Source organism: Eumetopias jubatus, unplaced genomic scaffold (genome assembly GCF_037043125.1).
Source record: "Eumetopias jubatus isolate StellerSeaLion01/CBP00866 unplaced genomic scaffold, mEumJub1_p1.0 scaffold_2, whole genome shotgun sequence".
NCBI classification, from domain to species: domain Eukaryota; kingdom Metazoa; phylum Chordata; class Mammalia; order Carnivora; family Otariidae; genus Eumetopias; species Eumetopias jubatus.
Window position 1 is genome coordinate 138381789 of NW_028274808.1, and position 27083 is coordinate 138408871.

General features: G+C 37.0%; 2 pseudogenes; one reads left to right on the forward strand and one right to left on the reverse strand.

The window, feature by feature from the left end:
- Positions 1-3031: 3031 nt before the first annotated feature.
- On the reverse strand, positions 3032-18643 carry LOC148164902 (large ribosomal subunit protein eL31 pseudogene; annotated as a pseudogene).
- Positions 18644-24416: 5773 nt separating this feature from the next.
- On the forward strand, positions 24417-25277 carry LOC114224916 (melanoma antigen preferentially expressed in tumors pseudogene; annotated as a pseudogene).
- Positions 25278-27083: the final 1806 nt, after the last annotated feature.

A 27083-nucleotide genomic window follows, 5' to 3' on the forward strand; every position in this document is an offset into this window, starting at 1 on the left:
AAAACAAAGATTACATTTTAGCAAACCTGACATGTTGTCTGAGAGCATCACGCTCCTTAAATAGAGAGAAGTTTTGTAAAAATACTTTAACAAAGGTAATGCAATTACCAGGCTTGACGAAGATTACATGACAGTACATATTGTTCCTTGAGATTTCAGATTCTTTGTTCTTAGGATCATCAAGAGTGTTAGCCCTAGAGATTTTTTTTTTTAGAGATTAATCTTAGAGGTTCACCTTACTTGTGTGAAAAATTCATGGAAAGTCCTACTCGTGTGTGAAAGACCATTGTTTTCATTTTTTAAATGGCAAAGCCATGTTCTTTTAACTGCAGTCCATTTCCTTTTCTACAGTATCAGATATGTCGTCTTTCACATCATGAATTCCCCTTTCCTGCCCCAACCTACTATAGGATGACAGCATCACGTGATAGTGAAAAGGAAAGTGCTCAGATTCTTCCATCTTCGAGTCACACAAAACAAGGGAGTATTATTAGGTGTCTGACTAGTTTTTAATAACAGTTTGAAAATGTGAGTGTCACTGGGCTGTGAGTGTTTTCTGAAGTTCATCATTTTGGCAAATTAATGTGAGATATTTCATAGGGGAGGGGTGGGTAGGAGAAGATGTAGATTTGGCCTCCATTTCTTGTTGATTGTAATCATGTTTGTCACTCACCTGTTTGAACTGCTAAAACCCTTTAGGAGCCTGATTGTCAAAGCCTCCTGTTAAGTGGAAAAAAGTCTCCCCTGCCTCTTAGCAAATCATGGTAAACATGTCAACACGTTATGGGATGTGGTAAACTTTTGAATATATGAACATCTGATGGGGAGATCTTTTTGATTGGAACTTTCATGTTGGTTCAATAGGCAGGACTAGTTTTCTACTTTGTTTACTTTCAGGTATCTGAGACAGTTAGACACATATGCTGGGGCCTGGGGTCAGCTGTCTGTGAAATGTATGGAAACATATTTAACACATGGGCTTTTGAGTTCCCCCACCAAACCCGGCACCTCTCCTAGTATTTTAAATGGGAGGTCCTGCCTCTAAGATGGTGCCTAGATTTTCTAAAATAGATACATTAAATCAAGTACAAAATGTGGTTAGATTTTTTTTTCCCTGGGTGTTTGCAGCACATTTGTAAAAGTTGTTAAAAGACTTGTTTTGCTGAATTTTCATTAGCACATTCTTAGTGAGATAGTAACATTCAGTATCACTGACAAATATATTGGGCATCTCTAGTAAGAGTTTTTCTAATTATTGGATTTATAGTTATTCAGGATTTGGCAGAAATTCTAAATACTAATAATTTAAGGAATCTACCAATTACTGCAATGACCCTAATATTCTAAATAATAATATCCACAGCTACACTTATTGAACACTTACTGTGTTCCAGGCATTGTTTACAGTGCTTCCCATGTGTTACCTTATTAATCACAACAACACTCTGAGGCAGGCATCACTATTATCCCCCTTTTAAAGATGAGGAAACTGAGACTTTTTAAACACTGTACTCTAGCTCACAAAGCTAGTGAGTGGTAAAACTGTAATGTGAACAGAGTCAGTCCAGCTCTATAACCAGAATTCTTAATCACCACCCCAATTATATTCCACTTTCTTTAGTGTTTTATTTTTTTAATTAAGACTATTTTTTTACAGCAGAATTGAAGGGAAGGTATAGAGGTTTCTCATATACCTCTGTCCCAAGGCACAGCCGCCCTTTTTATCAATATTCCTCACCAGAGTGCTATGTTTGTTTTAACTGCTGAATCTACATTGACACATCATAATCACCCAAAGTCCATAGTTCAAATTAAAGTTCACTCTTGGTGTTGTACATTCAATGGGTTTGGACAAATGTGTAATGACATGTGTCCATCATAATGGTAACAAAATATGATACCCTAAAAATTCTCTGTACTCTACCTATTCATCCCTCCCCCCTCCTCCCAACCCCGGGTAACGCTGATCTTTTTATTGTCTCCATAGTTTTGCTTTTTCCAGAATGTTATTTGTTAAAATTATACAGTATATGTAGCCTTTTTAGATTGGCTTCTTCACTTAGTAATATGCAGGTAAGGTTCCTCCATGTCTTTTCATGGTGAGATCACTCATTTCTTTTTAGTACTGAGTAATAGTCCATTGTCTGGGTGTACCACAGTTTATTTACCCATTCATCTACTGAAGGACAACGTGGTTGCTTCCAAGTTTTCGCAATTATGAATAAAGATGTTATAAACATCCACATGCATTTTTTGTGTGTGGATATAATCTTCAACTCCCTGGGTAAATACCAGGAAGTACTATTGATGTGTCTTATAATAAAAGCATGTTTAGTTTTGTAATAAATTTTCCAGAGTGGCTGTAGCATTTTGCATTTCCACCAGCAATGAGTTCCTATTGCTCCACATCCTTGTCAGCATTTGGTGTTGTCAATGTTCTGGATTTTGACCATTCCAATAGACATGTAATGGTATCTTGTTGTTTTAATTTATATTTCCCTAATGACATGTGATGTGAAGCATTTTTTCATAAGTTTATTTGCCATCTGTATATCTTTTTTGGTGAGGTATCTGGTAAGATCTTTGATCCATTTTTTAATTGGGTTGATTGTTTTTTTATTGTTAAATTTTAAGCATTCTTTGTATATTTTGGATAATAGTCTTTTACCAGGTATGTCTTTTGAAAATATTTTCTCTCACTCTGTGGCTTCTCTTCTCATTCCCTTGGCATTGCCTTTTGCAGAGCTTAAGCTTTTAATTTTAATAAAGTCCAGCTTATTATTTCTTTCATGGATTGTACCTTAGGTGTTGTATCTAAAAAGTCATTGCCCCACCCAAAGTTATGTAGGTTTTCTCTTATGTTGTCTTCTAGGATATTTCTAGTTTTAGATGTTACATTAGGTCTTTGATCCATTTTGAGTTAATGTTTGTGAAGTGTATAAGTTCTGTGTCTGGATTCATTTTTTTTTCATGTGGATGTCCAATTGTTTCAGCACCATTTTTAAAATAGTTTTATACCTTTGTTTGACAGTCAGTGGTTAGTTCTCATCCACATTAATTGTAGATTTTTAAAAGTGGTGACAAGTACACAGGTAGCAAACGTTTAGAGCTTGTTTGGTGAATCTTCATCCTCGTTATGTTTTCTGGACAACTGCACATGGATACGGTATGGAATGTTCCTTATTCCTTTGGCCCAGATAGCTTTGTTGAACATGGTGTAATTGCACACATCTGGAGTTCCCATCTCCTGCATGGCAAATTTCTGGGTCTCTTTGAGTGCCCGAGGGGCATGCTTCTTGAAACCCATTCCATGGATGTGCTTGTGAATGTTGATGGTGTATTCTCTGGTCAGTACCTCTTCGATGGCAGAATGGCTCTTCTTCTTTCCACCCTTCTTTGTGGGAGCTAGTCCGCCAGATCCTTGCTGGAAAGCTCAGCACCATTTATTGAAGAGTGTCTTTTTTTTTTTTTTTTTTGAGATTTTATTTATTTATTTGAGAGAGAGAGAGGGAGGGAGGGAGAGCACAGAGGAAGAAGCAGACTCCCCACTGAGTAGAGAGCTGGATGTGGGGCTTGATCCCAGGACCCTGAGATCATGACCTGAGCCAAAGGCAGACGCTTAACCAACTGAGCCACCCAGGTATCCCTTGAAGAGAGTATCTTTGCTCCATGTATTGCCTTTTCTCTTTTTTCTATATATTAGGGTCTATTTCTGTACTCTCTATTCTGTTCCATTGATCTATTTGTTTATTCTTTTACCAATACCACACTTCTTTATAGTAAATCTTACCCCCCTCTTAGTGCTATCATAAAGGGGGGAATTTGAGCTTGATAAAGGTTAGAATGTAAAACTGATATGACTTCCCCCTTTTTTTCTTTTTTCTCTTTTCTCCTGCCATATCCCTAACACTGTGGATATCTAATGAGAAAACTGGCCTAAGGTTTCCCTACCTAAAACTCACTGTTTTTTTTTTTAACTTTATTTTAGAGCGAGAAAGAGAGAGAGAGCATGGTGGGGAGGGACAGAGAGAGAAAGAGAGAGAAACTCTAAGCAAACTGAATGCTGAATGCAGAGCCTGTCATGGGGCTTGATCTCACAACCCAGAGATCAGATATTGTGACCTGAGCTGAAACCAAGAGTCGGGGCTTGACTGCATCACCCACGCACCCCTAAAACTCATTGTTTTGAGGCTACTTTGCCAAATTAGTCCTAGCCCTTGTAAATAGGTTTTTGTTTGTTTGTTTTGGTGTTTTTTTTTTTTTAACTATTATCTTCCCATCAGTGGGGAACTTAGGTTCTGAATCCCAGTGAATGGCTGGGCCATTATTGTCCCAAGAGTTCCAACCAGCCTTTCCACAAAGTTTTAACAGGGTCACATTCTATCCAGTTTTTACCACCTCATATCAAATGAACATTTTAGTGATAATCTAGTTTTCTACTGATGCCGAGAACTGATGCTATCTAGAACTTAATATGTACTCAAATGGTTTCTTGAACTTTTCCTGTCTCAGCACTTAACATACTTTCTTATCTTTTCATCTAGACTCTCAACTTTTTGAGGACGGAAGTGGTGTCTTTTTTATTATTGAATCTCTAGGACCTAGTAATATTTTATTATTGAATCTCTAGGACCTAGTAATAAAGGCCTATATCAGGTAATACTCTTTCTGTTGTTAATGACAGAAAATCCAACTCAAACTAGCTTAAGCAGAAAGCTAAATAAATAAATAAATAAATAAATAAATAAATAAATAAAACCCAAAACAAAACAAAATGAAATCCCCCAGCACATTAGTTCATGTAACTGCAAAGTCCAAGACTCAAGTAATGTTTAAGAAGCTTGTCTTTTTTTTTTTTTTTTTTTTTTAACTTTTTGCTCCCTCTGCTGTGTTTGGCTTCACTTTCAGGCATGCCTTCTTTAGATTGAGGCCCCTGTTAAAGCAAATAGAAATTTTAGTTCTGACTGGATCCAACTGAAGTCAGGTAGTATTAGTCATCCAGCTTTGTTCTTATTTTTCAGTATTGTGTTGACTAGTCTGAGTCTTATGTCTCTCCTTATAAATTTTAGAATTTGCTTGTTGATGCCCACAAAATAACTTGCTAGGATTTTGATTGGGATTGTATTGAATGAATCTATAGACTAGGTTGGGAAGAACTGAACCTTGAGTCTTCCTCAATATGAACATGGACTATCTCTCCATTTTAGTTTTTTTATTTCACTCATCAAATTTCTATAGTTCTCTTCATATAGATTTTATACATATTTTAAAAGATTTACACCTAAGTATTTCATGTTTAGGTGTCAGTATAAATGGCATTGTGTTTTTAGTTTCAAATTTCATTTGTTTATTGCTGGTATATAGGGAAGTTACTGGCTTTAACCTTGTATCCTGCAAACTTGTTATGATCACTTATTAGTTTTTGGAGAGGCTGTTGTTGTTGTTGCTTTTTTGAGATTTTCTGCATGGATAATCATGTCACTTGTGAACAAAGATATTTTTATGTCTTTCTCCCAACCTGTATTCCTTTTCTTTCTTTTTTCTTGTCTTATTGCACTAGGTAAAACTTCTAGTATGATGTTGAAAAAGAGTGGTGAGAGAGGATATCTTTGCCTTGTACCTGATCTTAGTGGGAAAGTTTTGAATTTTTCACCATTAAAGTAGGATGTTAGCTCTAGGATTTTATAGATGAGGAATTCTCTATTCCTAGTTTACTGAGAATTTTTATCATGAATCAGTGCTAGATTTTCTGTTTTTTTCTGCATCTAAATAGATACTCATATGATTTTTATTTTTTAGCTTGTTGATGTGATGTATTACATAGATTTTAGAATGTTTATATTGGTATATCTGGGATAAATCTTACTTGTTTGTGGTATGTAATTCTTTTTATACATTGTTATATTCAATTGGCTAATATTTTATTGAGGATGTTTGTATCTTTGTTCATGAGAAATATTGGTATGTAATTATCTTTTCTTGTTATGTCTTTGTCTAGTTTTAATATTAGGGTAATGATGGCCTTGTAGAATGTATTAGGAACTATTCCCTATGCCTCTGTCCTATGAAAGAGATTGCAGAAAACTGATACAATTTCTTCTTTAAATATTTGGTAGAATTTGCCAATGAGCCCATTTGGTTCTGGTCCTTTCTGTTTTGAAAGGTTATTAATTATTGATTCAATTTCTTTAATAAATATGGGTTTTCTTATTGTCTATTTCTTCTTGTATGAGTTTTGGGAAATGTGTCTTTAGGGAATTAGTCTATTTCATTCAGGTTATCAAATTTGTGGATATAGAGCTTTTCATGGTATTCTTTTATTATCCTTTTAATGTCCATAGGATTTGTAAAGATATCCCCTCTTTTATTTCTGATATTAATAAATTGTGTCCATCCTTTTTTTTTTTTTTCATTTATTAGCTTGGCTTGAGGCTTATCAATTTTGTCTCTCACCATTCTTTTCACAGAATCAGCTTTTGGTTTTGTTGATTTTCTCTATTAATTTCTTATTAACAATTTCATTGGTTTCCACTCTCGTTTTTATTATTTCTTTTCTTCTGCTTACTTTGGATTTAATTTGCTCTTCTTTTTCTAATTTCAGAGGTGAAAACTTAGATTATTAATTTTATATTTTTCTTCTTTTTTTTTTAAAGATTTTATTTATTTATTTGACAGAGACAGAGACAGTGAGAGCAGGAACACAAGCGGGGGGAGTGGGAGGGGAGAAGCAGGCTTCCCGCCGAGCAGGGAGTCCAATGTGGGTCTCCATCTCAGGACTCTGGGATCATGGCCTGAGCCAAAGGCAGCTGCTCAATGACTGAGCCACCCAAGCGCCCTATATTTTTCTTCTTCTATAGATTAATTTAATGCCATACATTCCCCTTTAAGCACTGCTTTTGTTGCATCCCACAGATTTTAGTAAGTCCTAGTTTCATTTTCCTTTAGTTCAAAATCTTTTAAAATTTCTCTTGAGATTTCTTTTTTGATCCTTGTGTTATATTGAAGTATGCTGTTTAATCTCCATGTATTATGGATTATCCAGTTATCTTTCTGTTAATGATTTCTAGTTCAATTCCACTGTAGCCTGAGAGGAGATGTATGATTTGTGTTCTTTAACATTTGTTAAATTTGGTTTTGTCACACAGATTGTGCTCTGTCTTGGTGAATGTTTCATGTGAACTTGAGAAGAATGTGTATTCTGCTGTTGCTGAATGAAGTTGTCAATAGATGTCTATTGATTGATGGTGTTGTTGAATTCAGCTATATCCTTACTGATTTTTCTGCCTGCTGGATCTGTCCATTTCTGTTAGAGAGGTGTTGAAGTTTTTTCCAACTATGACAGTGGGTTCATCTATTTCTCTTGGCAATTCTATTATTTTTTACCTCATTTAGTTTGATGCTCTATTGTTAGCTGCATACATGTTAAGTATTAGCATGTCCTCTTGGAGAATTGATCCCTGTAGTATTCTTTATCCCTGACAATCTTCCTTGCTTTGAAGTCTGTTCTGTCTGAATTTAATATAGCCACTCCTGCTTTTTTTGATTAGTGTTAGTATGGCATATTTTTCTCATTCTTTTTCTTTCTTTTATAGGTGCCTTTATATTTAAAGTGGCTTTCTTGTAGACAGCATATAGTTGGATTGTGGTTTTTGATCGATTCTGGCAATCTCTGTCTTATAATTAGTGCATTTAAACCATTGATGTTCAAAGTGATTATTAATATAGTTGGGCTAGTATCTAACTTATTTGTTACTGTTTTCTTTTTATTACCCTTTTCTGTATTCCTATTTTTGTCTTCTATTCTTTTTTTTTTGCCTTTTGTATTTTTAATTGAGCATTTTATATGATTACATTTTATTTCCTCTTTTAGTATATCAGTTATACTTCTTTTTTTACTGTTTTTAGTAGTTGCCCTACATTTATAGCTAATCTAAGTCCACTTTCAAGTAATACTATACCACTTCACAGGTAGTGTGAGCACCTTATAATAACAAAATAATCCTAATTCTTCCCTGTGTCATTCCTATCATTCATTTCACTCATTTAAAAGCATATATTAGCATAAGATATATAATTAGATATACATACAAGCATACATAGTCAAATACTTTGTTGGTATTATCATTTTGAACAAACTGTTATCTGTTAGATCAATTAAGAATAAGAAAAATAAGTTTCTATTTTACTTTCATTTATTCCTTCTTTGATATTTTTTCTTTCTTTATGTAGATCTGAGTTTCTTTCTTTTTTTTTAAGATTTTATTTATCTGACAGAGAGAGACACAGTGAGAGAGGGAACACAAGCAGGGGGAGTGGGAGAGGGAGAAGCAGGCTTCCAGTGGAGCAGGGAGCCCGATGCAGGGCTCAATCCCAGGACCGTGGGATCATGACCTGAACTAAAGGCAGACGCTTAACGACTGAGCCACCCAGGCACCCCAAGATCTGAATTTCTGACCTATATTAAGAACTTTAACATTTCTTGCAAAGCAGATCTACTGGCAACAAATTCCCTCAATTTTTATTTGTCTGAGAAAATTTCTCCTTCACTTTTGAAGAATAATTTCACAGGGAACAGAATTCTAAGTTGTTGTTTTTTTCCTTTATCAATACTTCAAATATTTCATTCTACTCTCTTCTTGCTTGCATGATTTCTGAGGGGAAGTCAGATATAATTCTTATCTTTGTTCCTCTGTATATAAAATGTTTTTGTCCTCTGGATTTTTCAGATATTTTTCTTTATCTTTTTGTTTTGTTTTTGTTTTTCTTTATCTTTGATTTTATGTAGTTTAAAAATGATATGCCTAGGTATAGTGTTTCTGGTATTTATCCTGCTTGATGTTCTCTAAGCTTCCTTCTAAGACACCTGGTTTGGTGTCTGATATTAATTTGGGAAAATACTTAGTAATTATTGTTACAATATTTCTTCTATTCCTTTCTTTGTCTTCTCCTTCTGGTGTTCCTGTTGTGTGTATGTTACACCTTTTCGAACTGCCCCACAGTCTTGGATATTCTGTTCTATTTTTTTCAGTCTTTATTTGCTTTTTTTTAATTTTCAAGGATTCTACTGATATCTTCTAGATCAGAGATTCTTTCCTTAGCTCTGTCCAGTGTACTAATAAGCTTCTCAAAGGTATTCTTTATTTCTGTTACAATGTATTTAATCTCTAGCATTTCTTTCTGGTTCTTTCTTGGGATTTCATCTCTCTGCTTACATTGCTCACCGTTCTTACATGCTGTCTACTTTACCCATTATAGGTCTTAACATATTAATCATAGTTGTTTTAAATTCTTGGTCTGATAATTCCAACATTCTTGCCATGTCTGGTTCTGATGGTTGCTCTGTCGCTTCAAATTGTTTTTTTTCCATAAGAGACTCTTAATCATAGGAAACAAATTGAGGGTTGCTGGGGGGGTGGGATAACTGGGTGCTAGACATGAAGGAAGGCACGTGATATAATGAGCACTGGGTATTATATAAGACTGATGAATCACTCATCTCTACCTCTGAAACCAATAATACATTATATGTTAATTAACTGAATTTAAATTAAAAAAAACATGAAAAAACAAAATTGGTTTTCTTTTTTGCCTTTTGATATGCCTTGTCTTTTTTTTTTTATAACCAGACATGTTGTATTATTGCTATAAATAAGCTTTGAGTAATATGGTGGTGAGGTGTTAAGGGAGGGGAAATGTTACTTTTTTTTTTTAGAAATTTTATTTTATTTTTTTTAAAGATATTTATTTTAGAGAGAGAGCGCGCGCAAATGCGGAGTGGGGAGGGGCAGAAGGAGAGGGAGCAAGAGAATCTCAAGCGGACTCCCCGCTGAGTGTGGAGCCCAAGGTAGGGCTCGATCTCATGACCCTGAGATCATGACCTGAGCCAAAACCAAGAGTCAGACACTTAATGGACTGAGCCACCCAGGTGCCCTGGGAGGGAAACTGTTTTATAGTCTATGATTAGGTCTCAGTCTTTACTGTGCCTATGTCTCTGGACTATGAACCCCACAAGTGTTTCTCAGTCTTTTCTTCCCCCTTAGTTGGGAAAGAATGTCTAGAGTGTGTTGGAGTTGGTTATTACCCCCTTTTCATGTGAAAGGCTGGAGCTGGCTGGAGTTGAGTATTTCCCTTTTCCCAGAGCCAGTTAGGCTCTGATAACACCCCAGCAGGTTAGGCTCTGGTAAATTAGTTTCCTCCAAAAGAAGAGTGCTTTGACATATTTCGAAATGGTTTCTTATCTCCTCCCCTTGCTAGAAGCACAAGAGGATTTTTCTCTTATATTTACTGTCGGAACCTGGCCAAGTTCCTGTAAGTAAATCTCACAATATTTTGGAGACTCCCTTATCTCTGAGTTCCTCCTGGAGTTTTAACTCTCAGACTTGTTCTCACTGAGACTCTAGCAATTTTTTAATGATAATTCTGGTATCCTACACCAGCACTTTCTCCTTTGTTGGTTTCTTCCTATGGGTCTATCGTCTGGTAAGCCACGACTCCTTGTGTTCATCTGCCTGTCTCTCCAATCTTGGGGGCAGTGGTTTTCCCCGTGTCCTCCCCTCTCTTATGGATTGAAGAAGAGTTGTTGATTTTTCAGTCTCTTCAACATTGTGCTTGTTAGAATGGACTGGCTTCTTATGCATGGAACAAAACCCACAAGTCTAATCTCTACTTTTTTATCCCCCCCCCCTTTTTTTTTTACTAATTTCTCCTAATTCTGTTTCTTTTTCTTCCTTTCTCTTTCCCTATATCTTCACCACCTCCTTTCTTCATTTTTACTAGTCTCCCTTCCTTCTCATACTCCCCTTCTCTTTCTCTCTTTTTCCTCACTTCTTCTAAGGTTACATTTTCCAAAGTGTTCTAAATGTAGAAAATGTGTCACTAAACAAACATAAACATTGGTACCCAAGGTTTTAACTAGAGACTTTTAAAGAGGAGAAAAGATTAGGATCATGAGTTCTGGCATTGAGAGAAGTGAGGTGGTGGGAGATTATTTTACCCTTTGGGTTGAGGCTTCATCCAAAGGTATTGTTTTTTAATATTTTATTTATTTATTTGACACAGAGAGAGAGACAGCGAGAGAGGGAACACAAGCAGGGGGAGTGGGAGAGGGAGAAGCAGGTTTCCTGCTGAGCTGGGAGCCTGATGCCGGCTTGATGCGAGGACCCTGGGATCATGACCTGAGCTGAAGGCAGATACTTAAAGACTGAGCCACCCAGGCACCCCCAAAGGTATTTAAGGCATTGAATTTCCATTGGTATTCAATGTTCTGGTCCCAAATGTCTTTTTTTCTTTTCTATTTTGTTTCTCCCGGGGGAATTAGGAGGGGAAAAAAAAGTGGTTTAAAATGTGAACAAAACTGGAAGTGGGGAATGACTCACTGAGAAGCAACCCAGGAAAAATCTCCTATGAGAGAAAGAAAACTATTAGCTGAAAGATAGGTGGCCTTTGGGAAAGTTGTTATAGATCTTCAATAGGTAGAGTACCTGGGAGGTTAGTTCATGCCTAAAGTTTAATAGTAATTCTCTTCCCTATTTTAAAATACAAGAATAGGGGTGCCTTGGTGGCTCAGTTGGTTGAGCATCTGACTTTTGGTTTCAGCTCAGATCATGATCTCAGAATTGTGAGATTGAGCCCCATGATGGGCTCCATGCTCAGCGTGGAGAGTCTCTCTCTCTCTCTCTCCCTCCTACTCTGCCCCTCCCCACCGCTCTCATGCACACTCTCTCTCTTAAATAAATAAATAAATAAATAAATAAATAAATAAAATCTTTAAAAGACAAAAATAAACTAATAAACTATAACCAGGCAATATTCATACAGAGCATCCTACGTACCAGGTAATTTCTATGAATTATTTTATCTTCAGTAATTTCATGAGGCAGACATAGATACTGTCTGCATTTTTAAGATGAGAAATCTGGGAAGTTAATAACGTATCTTGTCCAAGAATACGTAGTAAGGATGTGACAGAGCCAGCACTAAACTGAGGCCACCTGGCTCTAGAGCCCAAGTCTTACTCCGTTGGGCTGCTATAACAGAATACCATAATATGGTGGCTAAAACAACAAACATTTAGTTCTCACAGTTCTAGAGGCTGGGAAGTTCAAGGTCAAGGCACCAACAGATTCAGTGTTTGATGAGAGCCCACTTCCTGGTTCATAGACAGCCTGTTCTCCATGTGTGGACATGGTAGAAGGGGCAAGGGAGCTATCTGGAGTGAGTCTCTTTTATAAAGGCACTAATCCAATTCATGAGGGCTCTAGCCTTAGGACCTAATAATTTCCCAAAGGCTCCACCTCTAAATACCATCTCCTTGGAGATTAGATTTCAACATGAATTTGGTTGGGGGACACAAACATTAAGTCTGTAACAGCTCACTGGCATGAACACTTTTTAATATTGCTTCCCATTATCAATAAATGATTAATTCTTTAGTGAAGGTGTGGGAAGATAATAATCTCTTTTTTCTCTGATAGGGAAGTTCTGAGAAAAGATAAGAGAGTTTGAGTGACTAGAAGGGAAGAAGGGGAAGGTGAGATATAGCAACAATTGAACAGATAATATTAAATATAAAAATAATGATACAACTCAATGTCAAGAAAATAAATAATCTGATTAAAAATGGGTAGAGGACCTGAACAGACATTTTTCCAAAGAAGACTTAGGGATGGTCAACAGACACATGAAAAGATGCTCAACATCACTAATCATCAGGGAAATGCAAATTAAAACTACAATGAGATATCACTTTACACTTGTCAGAATGGCTAAAATAAAAAACGCAAGAAATAATAAGTTTAGTGAGGATGTGGAGAAAAAGGAATCCTTGTGCACTATTGATGGGATTGCAAATTAGTGCAGTCCCTGTGGAAAGAAGTATGGAGATTCCTCAAAAATTTAAAAATAGAATTACTATATGATCCAGTAATTCTACTTACTGGGTATTTACTCAAAGAAAATGAAAACACTAATTTGAAAAGATATATGCACCCCTATGTTTATTGCCATATTATCTACAATAGCTAAGATATGGAAGCAACCCAAGTGTCCATCGAAGATGAATGATAAAAAAGATGCATTATGTGTATGTGCATATACACACACACACACACGCACACAGTGGACTATAACTCAGCCATAAAAATCTTGCCATTTGCAACAACATGGATGGATACCATAGGATCTCACTCAGATGTGGAATTTAAGAAACAAAACATAGGGGAAGGAAAGGAAAAAGAAATGAGATAAAGACAGGGAGGGAGGCAAACCACAAGAGACTTAAATATAGGGAACAAACTGAGGGTTGCTGGAGGGAAAATAGATGGGAGGATGGGGTAATTGGGTGATGGGCACTAAGGCGGGCACTTGATGTAATGAGCAATTGAGTGTTATATGATGAATCACTAAATTCTACCCCTGAAACTAACACTATACTATATGTGAACTAACTTGAATTTAAACAAAATCTTGAAAGAAAAAAAAAAAACAACAGAAAGAGACAAACAAAGATAAAACCAGACTCTTAAATACAGAAAACAAACATGGTTGCCAGAGGGGAGGTGGGGGGGTGGGGGTGAAATAGGAAAAGGGGATTAAGAGCACATTTATCTTGACAAGCACTGAGAAATGTATAGAATTGTTGGTTTATTATATTGCACATCTGAAACTAATATAACACTGTTAATTATATCTGCAATAAAAATTATAATTAATAATAACATTTCTAGTGTGTTTCTTCTGTTTTGGGAATTCTGTTAGGCAGTTTGTATATATTACTTCATTAAATCCACAAAAATACATTATAGATAGATGCACTTATTTTACATATTTATATACGAAGCGACAGTCATGGAGAAGATAAGCAACTTGCCCAACATTGCATAGCTAATAAATGGCAGAACTAGGATTTGAACCCAAGCCCAGAAGTTCTTTTTCTTCAACCACTTTACTAAGCAGAACGGAAAAAAAACTCATAATGATAATTTGTGGGTACGTCTATCCCTATGCAAAGGCACCAAATTGATCATCTTTTGGGGTCTCTGACATTTTACTTACAGTTTAATCATTAATAAATAATGATTTATAATCATATATATATGATTATATATATAATATATATATAATAATAATCTGCACCCCTCCCAAGAATTGTTATTGAGAATTATAAGATTGAGCAGAGATTAGGAGGTTCATACGGGGATAGCTATGTTAAAATTTTAACAGTGGGGCCTAAATTTGTAATATTTTGGCAGTCTTAATGACCATTCTTCCTTCCCTCTGTCGGGAGAACATGTAGTTATAAATGAGCGAATGGGGACTGTGATGCTGAGTCAGGAGGCATGCTCAGCTGGAGAGTGGACAGTATGACCCTGGATAACATAACAGAGGGACTTTTTGGAGGAAGAGATTATGTAAACACAAGAGTTTCAAAGCCTAGAGAGAGAAAAAGGCTGGATTGAGCAAGCAGGAAACAGCAGGTTGCTCTGGAGGTAGTTATTGTATCACTGTGGCTTCTACTCCAGTCAGCTCTTCCTGATTTTAGAGAGAAAAATGGAAGGATCTAGGTCTCTCAAGGACCCAGAGGACCAGAGGCCAGAGGCAATCTGTATTGTACAAGATGGGTTGGAGCAGAGTCTGAGTTCAAACTGCATGGTTCAGTCTAAGGCCACTTTATTGAAAAAGCAATAATACCCTCTGGTAGGGATTGCAGAATTCTCTTGAGTCCTTGAAGAAACTTGAGTCCTGTGGAGTGGTTTGCTTGTGGGGTGGTTGACTACTCAGGATCCCAATTAGGAATACCCTCAGGAAAAGTGCTTCCTAGTGTCAGCAACATTCCCTTGTTTACTCAACACACATTTGCATTATCATACTGGCAATAATATGGTGGGGAGAGACTGAAGGAGGTTAGACCAGAAACCAGAGGCACAAAATGGCAGGTTTAAAAATGTGAAGATAGAGGTCTTTGTTTTTGTCAGCATTATAGGTCATTTAAAGATAAAGCATTTACCCCCATTTTCTAACTTCTGCTGTTTGATGAATTTGTGTCTTATTTTTAAGGAAACAACTTTTGACTTGACTGATCCTCTTTAGTGTATATTTGTTTTTATTGTATTAATTTTTTTCTTGTGTGTTTTCTTCTTTTTTCCCCCCGACTATTTTCTTTAGGCTGTTCTTCTTTTCCTTCATGGAAATGGGCAAAGGATGCTTAGATAATTGAATTTCAGCCTTGCTTTGTTTTGTATGTTCATTTAAGGTCGTAATCTCAGACTTAGCGGCATTCCATGAATTTTGATAAGTAGTATTTTTACTGTTACTCACTTAAAATATTTTCTGGACTTCAAGACTGTGATTTCTCCTTTGGCTTTCAATTGTTTATAAATGTATTTATTATTTTTCAAACATGTGATTTTTTTTATTGGTTTCAGTTTCTTTACATTGTGGTCATACTTTGTATATATTTTGTACCCAATTTCAGTTTATGGCCCAGCATATGGTCACTTTTTGTCAGTGTTCTGTGGGCATCTGAAAAGAATATGTGTTTTACGATTGCTGAATGTAGGGAGCCTGTGTGGCTCAGTCGGTTAAGCTTCTGCCTTGGGCTCAGGTCATGATCCCAGGGTCCTGGGATCAAGTCCTACATTGGGCTCTCTGCTTGGCGAGCAGTCTGCTTCTCCCTCTGCCTCTGCCTCTCTCTCTCTCTTTCTCTGTCTCTCATGAATAAATAAATAAAATCTTAAAAAAAAACGCAGGGCACCTGGGTGGCTCAGTTGGTTAGGCGACTGCCTTCGGCTCAGGTCATGATCCTGGAGTTCCAGGATCAAGTCCCGCATCGGGCTCCCTGCTCAGCAGGGAGTCTGCTTCTCCCTCTGACCCTCCCTCCTCCCATGTGCTCTCTCTCTCTCTCATTCTCTCTCTCAAATAAATAAATAAAATCTTAAAAAAATAAAAAAATAAAAAATAAAAAAATAAACCCAATTGTTGAATTCAGTGTCTGTTGTTACATGATAGTAGTTTATATTTGCTAATCATGTTGATGAAATCTATATCTTTTTGAATCTTTTGTCTGCTTATTCTATTAGTTTCTGAGAGAAGGATGTTATAATATCCTACTATGGTTATAGATCTATTTATTTTTCTCAGTTCTCTGTATTTTTGTTTTCATGTTTAGAATTACTGTATCTTCCTGGTGAATTGAGCCTTTTATGAAGTGTTCTCTTTTTTTTTAAATTATTTTTATTATTATGTTATGTTAATCACCATACATTACATCATTAGTTTTTGATGTAGTGTTCCATGATTCATTGTTTGTGTATAACACCCAGTGCTCCAAGAAGTGTTCTCTTGAGCCCTAGTAATGCTTTTTGCCATAAAGTCTGTAGGGCTATACCAGCTTTCTTTTGGTTAATATTTGCAGCACATATCTTTTGCTTTTATCCTTTTACTTTCAATCTTTCTGTATCCTTATATTTGTTTCTCTGTGGGCAGGAAATGGTTGAGTTTTGTTTTTTTAATTTCACTTTGATAATCTGTCTTTCTTGGGAACATTTAAGCCATTTACATTCAATGCAGTTACTGGTATGTCTGGATTTAAATTTCTATGTAATTTTTATTCATCCCAACTAATTTATTTTTTATCTCTTTTTTTCCCTTCTTTGGATTGATTCCATATTTTTCCTATTTTTCTAATTTCTCTCTCTGTTATCTCAGTAGTCAGACATTCTTTTAATGGTTACACTAGAGATTAAAGCATGCATCCTTAAATTATCAAAGTAACCTGAATTAGTACTCTTTTTTTTTTCTGGATGATACAAGAGTCTTAGCATACTTTAACTCCATTTATCCTCCCTCATGGTTTTTATGCTATTGTTGCCATCTATTTTGATTCTTAGTAAATATTAAAGTTCACAAAACATTATTGTTTTTGTTTAAATAGCCAGTATTTATTTAGAATTACCCACCTAATTGCCTTTTGTTTTGCTTTTAATTTTTTCTTGAGTCTCTGAAATTCTAAGACCATATCTCTCACAGCTTCAATACTTTTTAGAATTTTCTTCAGTGTGGATTTGAAATAATTAAAATATTTCTCCTTAGTTTTGGATGTTGTTTTCTCTCAGTGGTAAATTCCAAGTTGCAGTTATTTTCTTTAAACTATTCCATGGTCTCTGGCTTCCATCATTTCTATTCATCCTTCCCAAATTTCTTTTTCCTTGCCTTCTTGGTTCTCTAGTTATACCTTTGTTAGATTTTTCTTCAATGATTTTTTTTTTTTTTTTGAGAGAGAGAGAGTGAGACAGAGAGCAGGGGGAGGGGCAGAGGGAGAGGGAGAGAGAGAATTTCAAGCCGACTCCCCGTCATGACCTGAGCTGAAATCAAGAGTCCATCACTTAACTGACTTAGCCACCCAGGTGCCCCCCTTCATTGAGTCTTTTATGCTTTTAACATATTTTCTCTATTTTTCATACTTTTCGTCTTTCTTTGAATCTTTTCCTCTGACTCACCTTCAAGTTCATTAATGATCACTTTACCTTCTATAATCTGCTTATAAACCCTTACATAAAGTTCCTGATTTTGGTTATTGCATTTTTCCTTTCTAAAATGTGCTTTATTTGGTTCTATGTCAAAATTATTTTATTTCCTTTAACATATCAAGCATAGTTATTTTAAAGCTACTGTTGACATCCCTGTGGCTCTCTTTTTATTTTCTCATGTTCTTCTTGGTTTTGATCAGATTGTTGTTTTGTCTTCTCTTATTCCTCTTTATTTTTTTAAGATTTTATTTATTTATTCATTTATTTATTTATTTATAGACACTCCTTGGAAGTGTGGGCATATTAACACTCTCAGGGTGGCTGTCTATCAGAAGAGTCCACAGATAAATGCTCCAGACCCCTGTTTCTTGAGTGGACAGTTCTGTGAGTGTTCTGTATATAGGCAAGAAGTTTTGGGAGGGGCAGAGGGAGAGGAAGAGAGAGAATCCCAAGTGGACTCACACTCAGCATGGAGCCCGAGGTGGGGCTGATCTCACGACTCCAAGATCATGACGTGAGCTGAAATCAAGAATCCGAGGCTTCACTGACTGAACCACCCAGGAGCCCCTCCTCTTATTTCTCTTGAATTTGGATTGCAGGTCTGACATTGCATATGGAACATTGTAAAGATAACTTCAGGTCTAAGAGATACTGTCTTTCTACAGAGAGATTTTACATTAGCTTCTTGGATATAGGGACACTCTTCAATGCCTTTATTTCAGTTAGAGATTAAGATAATTTGAAGCTTGATTCAAAAAGACCCATTTTCCCTTCCACTATCACTGACATTTTTCTTGTATTCTGAAAGCAGTGCCTTAGCTCTCACCCTACCTGTCCCAAATCTTTAATGGCTATCCATTGTCCAGAGTTTACAACTTCAAATTACAGGGTTGGTATTCATAGTTCTCTTAAATATGTTCTTTACTGACCTTTCCAATCTTATCTTCCATTATTCCTCAAAATGTACTTTCATTTTGTGAAAATAATTTATCTTGTGCCCTAGGGACATACTCACCCACTTTCTTATTTCTGTGCCAGCATTCTCCTGCCTGGAAACTCTCTTCTTCTTCCAGATCTTCATCTTCTGCACCTAGAAGGCCTACTCCAAATTTCATCATGTTTAGGAAGTCACTTTGTACAATCAATCTCATAGCATTGTTGGCCTCCTATGGATTATTCCCTCACCTTTTATTTGGCAAGCAAAATGCATTGGCCTTAGTGCTAAGGATGACAACAAGTGATTTATTTTCCCAGCTAGGTGTAGGATGAATTCCTTATAGCAGGTACTTTGCCTCTCTCACCTAATTATTTCTGTAGCATTTAAAAATTTTATATGTAATAGTTATGAATATAATAGTTGTTTGTACAATACAAATGTAGTTTAAGCCTCCATGGTTTTCTTAATATCTGATAAGGCCATTTTGTCCTGAGTGCATATTATATCCTGATTCAACATTTTTTCAGATTTAAGTAAGGTGAGAATTCCTTCTAAAAGGGTTCTTATGGACCCTGAGAGATAAACTAAATTATTTTATTACAATGATTCTATAATTAAAACAAAAGTATGGGCATAAATATATGATGTATATATATACACACACACTATAATAGTATATATATTACATGTATATATATGTATGTTGTATATTATACTGCATTATATGCTATATACTATAGTATGCATATATTCTTTTTTTTTTTAAAGATTTTATTTATTTATTTGACAGAGAGAGAGACACAGCGAGAGAGGGAACACAAGCAGGGGGAGTGGGAGAGGGAGAAGCAGGCTTCCTGTGGAGTAGGGAGCCCGATGCGGGGCTCGATCCTGGGACCCTGGGATCATGACCTGAGCCGAAGGCAGACGCTTAATGACTGATCCATCCAGGTGCCCCTGCATATATTCTTCAAACCTGCAAATCTCTAAAAAACTTGTCATCAGATTTTGAGGAGTTAAGTCTATAGATTCAGCTTGACAAACACTTGCTTACTTGTTCCTGTAGTATCAAAATGTCATACATTCTCTGTCCTTTATAAGAAGCCATACTTGATTGCATGCCTACAAAGTAGTATTCTAGAATTCTAGTACTTTCAGAATTCCAGAAATTCTTTTAATTTTCCTAGCTAGAATAATAAATAACACTAGTATCTCTTGATTTTCCTTTGTGTTGGTAGAGCTGGTACTTTGGTTCTTTGTTATACATCCTCTTTGTCACATCTAATATTAGCTGTTGCTACCATGTTTAGTTTGTTTGGCTAGACTCATTTTGGCTGGACTGTTTGTAGGCTCAGACGCATCTCATGTTGATAGCATTTACTATACTGTGTATTTCTACTTTCTTCTTCAGGGACTTCTCCAAAGCTATGGGAAGAGCCTACCATGCTCCTTGGAAGTGTGGGCATATTAACACTCTCAGGGTGGCTGTCTATCAAAAGAGTCCACAGATAAATGCTCCAGACCTCTGTTTCTTGAGTGGACAGTTCTGTGAGTGTTCTGTACACAGGCAAGAGGTTCTGGGAGTGTGGGGAGTTGAGCTCCTGTCAACTAAAAAGTGAACTTGATTATAAAGATTTATATTGGGTTTGCTCCTCCCCTAATTCACCCCCTCCTCCCTCACACCTACTTCCAGACGTTATTTTCCATATGAACTACTTCAATCTGAGTCCTGTCTAATGTTCTATTTTAGGAAACCCAGATTAAGACAGTTTTTTTTTTTAATGAGTTTAAGTATGAACTACAACTATATATATTTAACAGATATTTACTGAGGCCTACAGTGTTCCAGGCACCACTCAAGGTTCTGCTGGAGTCGAAGAATGAAGAAAACAAAGGGTCTCCCTTCCTCAAGCTTACATTGTAGTGCAAATCACAATCAAGTCCTCAAGTTTTTCCATAGTGAGTAAATCTGGATTACATCTGTAAAGGAGCAAAATTGGGGAGAATGGAGATGAAATTAGAAAGAATTCAAAGCCTGAAGTGGAGGAGCTGATGTTGGTTTTTCATACAGAGAGAAGCAGGAAGTCACTAGATTCCTGGAGGGAGAGAAACATATTTACAATTTGTTAAAAGATGGGGCACCTGGGTGGCTCGGTCAGTTAAGTGTCTGCCTTTGGCTCAGGTCATGATCTCAGAATCTTGGGATCCTGGGATTCCGGGATCTAGCTGCATAGGTTTCCTTGCTCAGCGGGGAGTCTGCTTCTCCCTCTCCCTCTCCAGCTTCCCCGGCTTGTGCTCTCTTGAACTCTCTCTCTCTGTCAAATAAATAAACAAAATCTTTAAAAACAAAACAAAACAATTTGTTAAAAGTTGGAGATGGGAAGGGGCCAGACCCAGCTCTGCCTCTGTCACTATTTTTCATAAGGATCGAGCCTAGTTAATAAATAGATGCTTAATAAAGAGTTATTGATCTGTGTATAAATTGAAGTTTAAGTCCAGATTCTGTTGCTTTCTTTGAACATGTAATTTCACTTCTCTGTACTTATTTCTACATCTATAAATAAGGGTAATAACAATACTGACGTCATAGGATTGTTGTACAGTACAAATAAAGGATTATAAGTGAAAAGCACATTTTAAATTATAAAGCAGATAATGAATATCAGTTGTGGGCTCTGAAGTGCAAAAGAATTTAACTATTAAAGTCCAGTTAGCAAATGTGTGTGTCAGAGAAGTTAAAGGTTCATATGGAGGGTTCTGTGACTACTGAATCAGTCATAATTTACTTTTCTCCCTCCAACTACCATACAGTTGGGTCAAAGCACCTTCAACGGTCAAGCTACTTGTTAATTTTGACATCTGATAGAGGTATTCTCAGTTTGCTATGGCTTATAGTCCATGCCTAATCTAAATGGTGCTGAGTTTTTTTTGTTGATAATGACATTGTAAGTGTAAACACAAGGAAAGCAAGAAAACTGCCCTTTTAAGAACAACCATATAATGGTATTCTTTTCATTTGTACCATGGTGGAAAAGCCGGGGCCTCACTGATGTTAAATAGCATGGCTCTATCACTCTGCATATTTTCTTTCTTTTTCCCCTGCATGCTCGCAAATGCCAAATTAAAAAAGAAAACAGCATCCATGTGAGCCATTGTCCTCAGAACTATTAGGCAAGTGAATGAGTATTTCATAGACTTAACGTGACAATGAATTTCACGTCCAAAACAGGTTGTGTGTGTGGCTTAGCAAAACAAAATTAAGAGTCATTCTAGGGAAGGACATTGCCACAGCTTTGGCATAATTAGGAATCATCATAATCAAATACAGGAAATTGGCACATCTGCTTTTCAGGCTGTTGATCCAACTGTGAGGCTGCCTGTACGCACTGGCACGAGCGGTTCTGATGCATCTCGATGTGTTCTGCAAAGCTGTCTTTGCATAAATATTTACATAATTTTCTCCAAACACCACTATAAGCAGTTGTTTTTTATCACTTTTTCTCCCTTGGGTTATTATTTCTTCCCATCCCTACTCCTGGCGAAGGAGTGATCACTTGTTATTCTAAGGATTTCTCTTTCTTCAAGAGATGTTGGGAGGAAAATCGTGGAACCTGAGAATTTTATAAAATGACACCAAGATGGGAGCAGTCCATTTCATTTGGCACATTTTTTTTTGCAATCCGCAAAAAGAAAAGCTAGACACAACCTAGCTGTGGAGAGTGCAAAGGAGAGCAACAAGAGAGGAGTCAGAGAGGGAATCCATCCACTTGGGGTTTGAGATTGATGAAGAGCACAAAGTCAAATTAAGTGAGATGGGATAGCATGGCCTTGAACAAGTGATCCACTCCTCCCCGCATTCGTTCTGTTATTACAGGTTTAAAAAGCCTCCTAGAGAAGCACGGCTTGAGGAGTTCCTTCACTTTCTGTCACTTAGTTCTGGTAGTTTCCTCTTCCTTAAAATGATCTAAAGTTTCTCTTTTGTCTTTCCTGGTTTTGATGTTCTGTTTTACATTTTCGAAACTACACATATTTTTAAATGATACATATTTTATACTTAAAAAAAATCCAATTTAGGAAAACTACCATCTATTCTAGTTTTGAAGCATTGTTTTGCTTTCCAAATTTCTTTCTAATTTTATTATTGTAAGTTTTATTAATAACATCTAAACTGCAACAGATAAAATATTTTATAATATTCTAAATACTTGTATGTACTCTCCAATGTGGAATGCCTGTTTGTGCCATGTTAATATGAACCCTTTGCCTTTGATGCAGACTTTTGCGGACATATCCCAGGGAGTGTGGGATGTTTACATTTGATGATGGTGTGGGATACATTTTCATAACAAAATGATTGGAGGGTTTACATTGGGAAATGGTATGTTCATTTTTCCTTCCAAAAGCATTAGAAAGAGGCTGCTTTTCAACAATTTGGAAATAAGAAAAGAGAAAAGATTCTAACTAGAACCAGGCAAGAAATCTCCCTTAATCATATCCCCCACTCTGATTTACATTAATATACAAATTAAGAAGTGTTGTAAATTTTCAGTTGTATGGTTAGTTATGTGTAAGTTGAATGAGTGGGGTGTGTGTGTAAGGTGATTATTTTAAACTTTTAGGTGAGCTTTACATAGTTTGATTACAGAGTATAAATCACTTATTTTCAATAAATTCTTCTGTTATATTACACCATATTGAATCACAAGAATCTCTTCAAGTAATATTAAAAGGGCTTTTCCTCTTTTTAATCTGCCATCCTTAGTGTATTATTATTATTATTATTATTATTTTTTGAGAGAGAGAGTGAGTGTGCCAGTGGTGGGGTTGGGGGGTAGGGGGAGGAGCAGAGGGTGAGGGAGAGAGAATCTTAAGCAGGGTCCATGCTCAAGTCGGAGCCCATCATGGGGCTCTATCTCAGAACCCTGAGTCCATGACCTGAGCCAAAATCAAGAGTCAGATGCTCAACCTACTGAGCCACTCGGGTGTCCCTTTAGTGTATTGCTTTTCATTTTTGTGCTATTTCTTCATAGACCCCAGGTAACTGTTGTAGCACCAAAAAATAAAAGTTAGGTAAAGACTGAGAAGTGGGCTGTTTGAAGGTGTTGTGCTGAGGAACTAGTTTTGCTTTCTTTCAGTGTCTTTTCTCCTGGTATCTGTCTTACCCTTCCCACTCCCCATGCCAGACTTCCTCATTCAGTTTTCCACATGAAGGCTCCATGTCAGCAACCAGTGAGTGCTTTCATTTTGCCTGCGGAGACCTCTGGGAATGTTAGGTCCTCAAAATGATCCAATGAGTCAGAGTCAGATTTAGGAATAAAGTCATGGGCCCAGAGCTTGATCCACAGTTGCCCTGTACTGACAGCTCATTCAATCTTTTTTAATTTTAGGGTTTATCCAGACTATTTTTATGATGCCCATGTACACCTATGGATATTTTTAAAACCCTAAAAACCCTTGCATACATATGGTGGTGGTGGTGATGGTGGTGGTGGTGCTGTATATGTATCTTTTTTTTTTTTTAAAGATTTTATTTATTTATTTAAGAGAGAGAGAGAGAGAGACAGCGAGAGAGGGAACACAAGCAGGGGGAGTGGGAGAGGGAGAAGCAGGCTTCCCGCCAAGCAGGGAGCCTGATGTGGGGCTCTATATGTATCTTTATAAATCATTCTTGTCCATCTATTAATGAAACATTAAAAGTTTCAAACTTTAGGGGCACCTGGGTGGCTCAGTCAGTTAGGTATCTGACTCTTGATTTCAGCTCAGGTCTTGATCTCAGAGTTGTTGAGTTTGGGCCCCACATTGGACTCCATACTGAGCATGGAGCCCACTTAAAAGAAAAAAAATTCAGGCAGAGCCCTCCATCCCCGGAGCCACCCACCTGGGTTCTCCACCAGGTCTGAGGCCTAAGGACCTGGCCATCTGCGTCAGAGCTGGATTCCTTTCAGAGCAGATTCAGGATGAGCATCCAGGCCCCACCCAGACTCCTGGAACTGGCAGGAAAGAGCCTGCTAAAGGACGAGGCCTTGGCCATTACTGCTCAGGAGTATCTGCCCTCAGAGCTCTTCCCGCCACTGTTCATGGTGGCCTTTGCTGGGAGATACAACAAGACCCTGAAGGTGATGGTGTGTGCCTGGTCCTTTGCCCACCTCCCTCTGGGGGGTCTGATGCAGACACCTCACCAGGCAATCTTACAAGCAGCGCTCAGTGGGCTTGACGCCTTGCTTGCCCAGAAGGTTCACCCCAGGAGGTGGAAACTGCAGGTGCTGGATTTATGGAATACTGGTCAGAACTTCTGGAGAGTGTGGTCTGGAGCCAGGGCCCATGAGTACCCACTGATGGGACCAGTGGCCAAGGACGGTGTAAGGATGAGGCAGCCCTTGGCTCCATTGGTTGTGTCCATAGACCTCTGCCTCAGGGACAGGACCCAGGATGAATGCCTCACCTACCTCCTTAGGTGGGCCACACAGAGAAGTTCACTCCACCTGTGCTGTAAGAAGCTGAAGATTTTTACAATGGCCATCCAAAATATTAAGAAGTTCCTGAATATGGTGCAGCTGGACAGTATCCTGGAGGTGGAAGTGAACTGCACTTGGAAGCTGTCCACCCTGGGAATGTTTGCTCCTTACCTGGGCCAGATGAGTAATGTGCGGAGACTCGTGCTCTCCCATATCCACGTGATGCCCTCCAAGGAGGAGAAGCAGCGTGTCACCCGATTCACCTCTCAGTTCCTCCAGCTGCACCACCTACAGAAGCTCTCTATGGATTCTTTTTTTCCCCTGCTAGGTCCTGGGAGTAAACACCTATGTTATGTCTTTTAACTGGTCATGGTGTGATTTGATTTAAAAGCTGAGGAATTGTCAGCAACTTTTTTGATCCTATCCATATCTCACAATCAGCTAGCAATTTTTTATTTTTTCTGCTTGCATTTATCTAGGGCAAGACTTTTTTTAACTCCACATATGTCTTAGCATATTTGCATTTTATAATAGAGTTATTATCATCCCTGTCTCTACTTAAAGTTAGTCTGAAAATATGTAATACATACTTCAGAGTTTGAGAGACAGTGTTATGTGGTGAAAAGAGTGCTATGCCAGGAATTTAGTGTTTGTGTCCAGGAGCTGCAGTTTCTCATCTGTAAGTGAGGGAATTGGACCAGAGAAAATTCATTGAGCAACTACCATGTGCCAGTAACTGTTGTAGGTGCTACTGAGAAAAAGAGACAGACTCTCAGAGCTTATGATATTGTCAGAAGAAAAATCAATTCATAAGCAATTACAATAAATTATAAAAAGTTTCTATTAGGAAATTCACAGAATGCTAAGGGTGGATTTATTTTTCTCCAGAGAGAGTGAAGGAAAAATTCTTAGGGTGAACTATGTTGGAGATGAGAACAGAGAGTAACAAGTAGCAGTAAGACAAAGAGAGGTGGTGTAGTATTTAAGATAGAAGTCCCCGTATGGTATGAAAAATACTATTATTGACTCATTTCAGCTGCATTTGTATAATAGTTGAGACAATAAGATTACCTGCCTTTTAGAAATATGCAACTTTGGGCTTGATCTGTAATGATAGATCCTTACTTATTTTTAATTTCCTATTATATTTTTCTTCTCCAAGAGCTCCCTCTGGGCCTGCTAATTCAGAAAAGAAATGTTCGTATTTTGAGCTACATGATTGACATAAAAGAATGTTCAAGCTGGAAAGAACCTGCAAGCTTATTCAGTCTACCCCTCTTATTTTGCATGTTTCTTTAAGACAACGCTCAAGCGACATGTCCACTAATTTCTCATGGCTGGTTAGTGGTTGAGTTTGCATTGAGTGTAGTTTCTGATTCTTAGCTTAGTGGTGGTTCAGCTCTCTCAGGTTGTCTTTTTATAACATGAGGATAAATAAATGTACACTTCCCTAGTATTTTATATCCAAGTACCAGGAGAAGAAAATTATAAAAAGGAATAGAGGCAGAAATGGAATGGGATAGTTTTTTGATTTACTTGTTTTGTTTCTGGCTTTCTGCTTAGTTGTTTCATCACTGTGGTAGTTATGAATGTGTTTCTAAAGTTAAAAAAAATGGACCCATTCACTCTTGCTTTCTTCAGGTTACATTTTGGTGTTAATTACATATCTGTTTTAGTATTTCAGTTGGTAAATAAATATTATTTTCACCTAGAACAGCTAATATGAGTTTGAATTTCTCTTTTTCCTAATGACATCTAATTTTTTGGTACTATCTTTTAAGTTAGAGGTTACTTAATAAATTTGTATGCCAATTTGGTTGGCCGAATATGATAGTGGTTAGGAGTTCAAATTCTGGCATAATTCTTGGTTAATTCTGGACCCAGTATTTATAAGCTATGTGAGTTCAGGAAAATAATGTAACTATTCTCTATAATCCTATTTCTTTATCTGTAAAATGGAGATGAGATTGTGATGGGGATTTAATGAGAAAGTTTATGTAAAACATTTAGCCTAAGCCCAGAAAAAGGTTCACTGTATGTCAGTTGTTATTACTGTTATGATTTATAAAAAGACAAGTTCTCAGTAAAAATATGGTTGGAGGTGGTCTCCAGAAACACTGCTCACAGGAGTATTTGTCAAAGCAAATTTAAAAAATTTTACATTTGTGG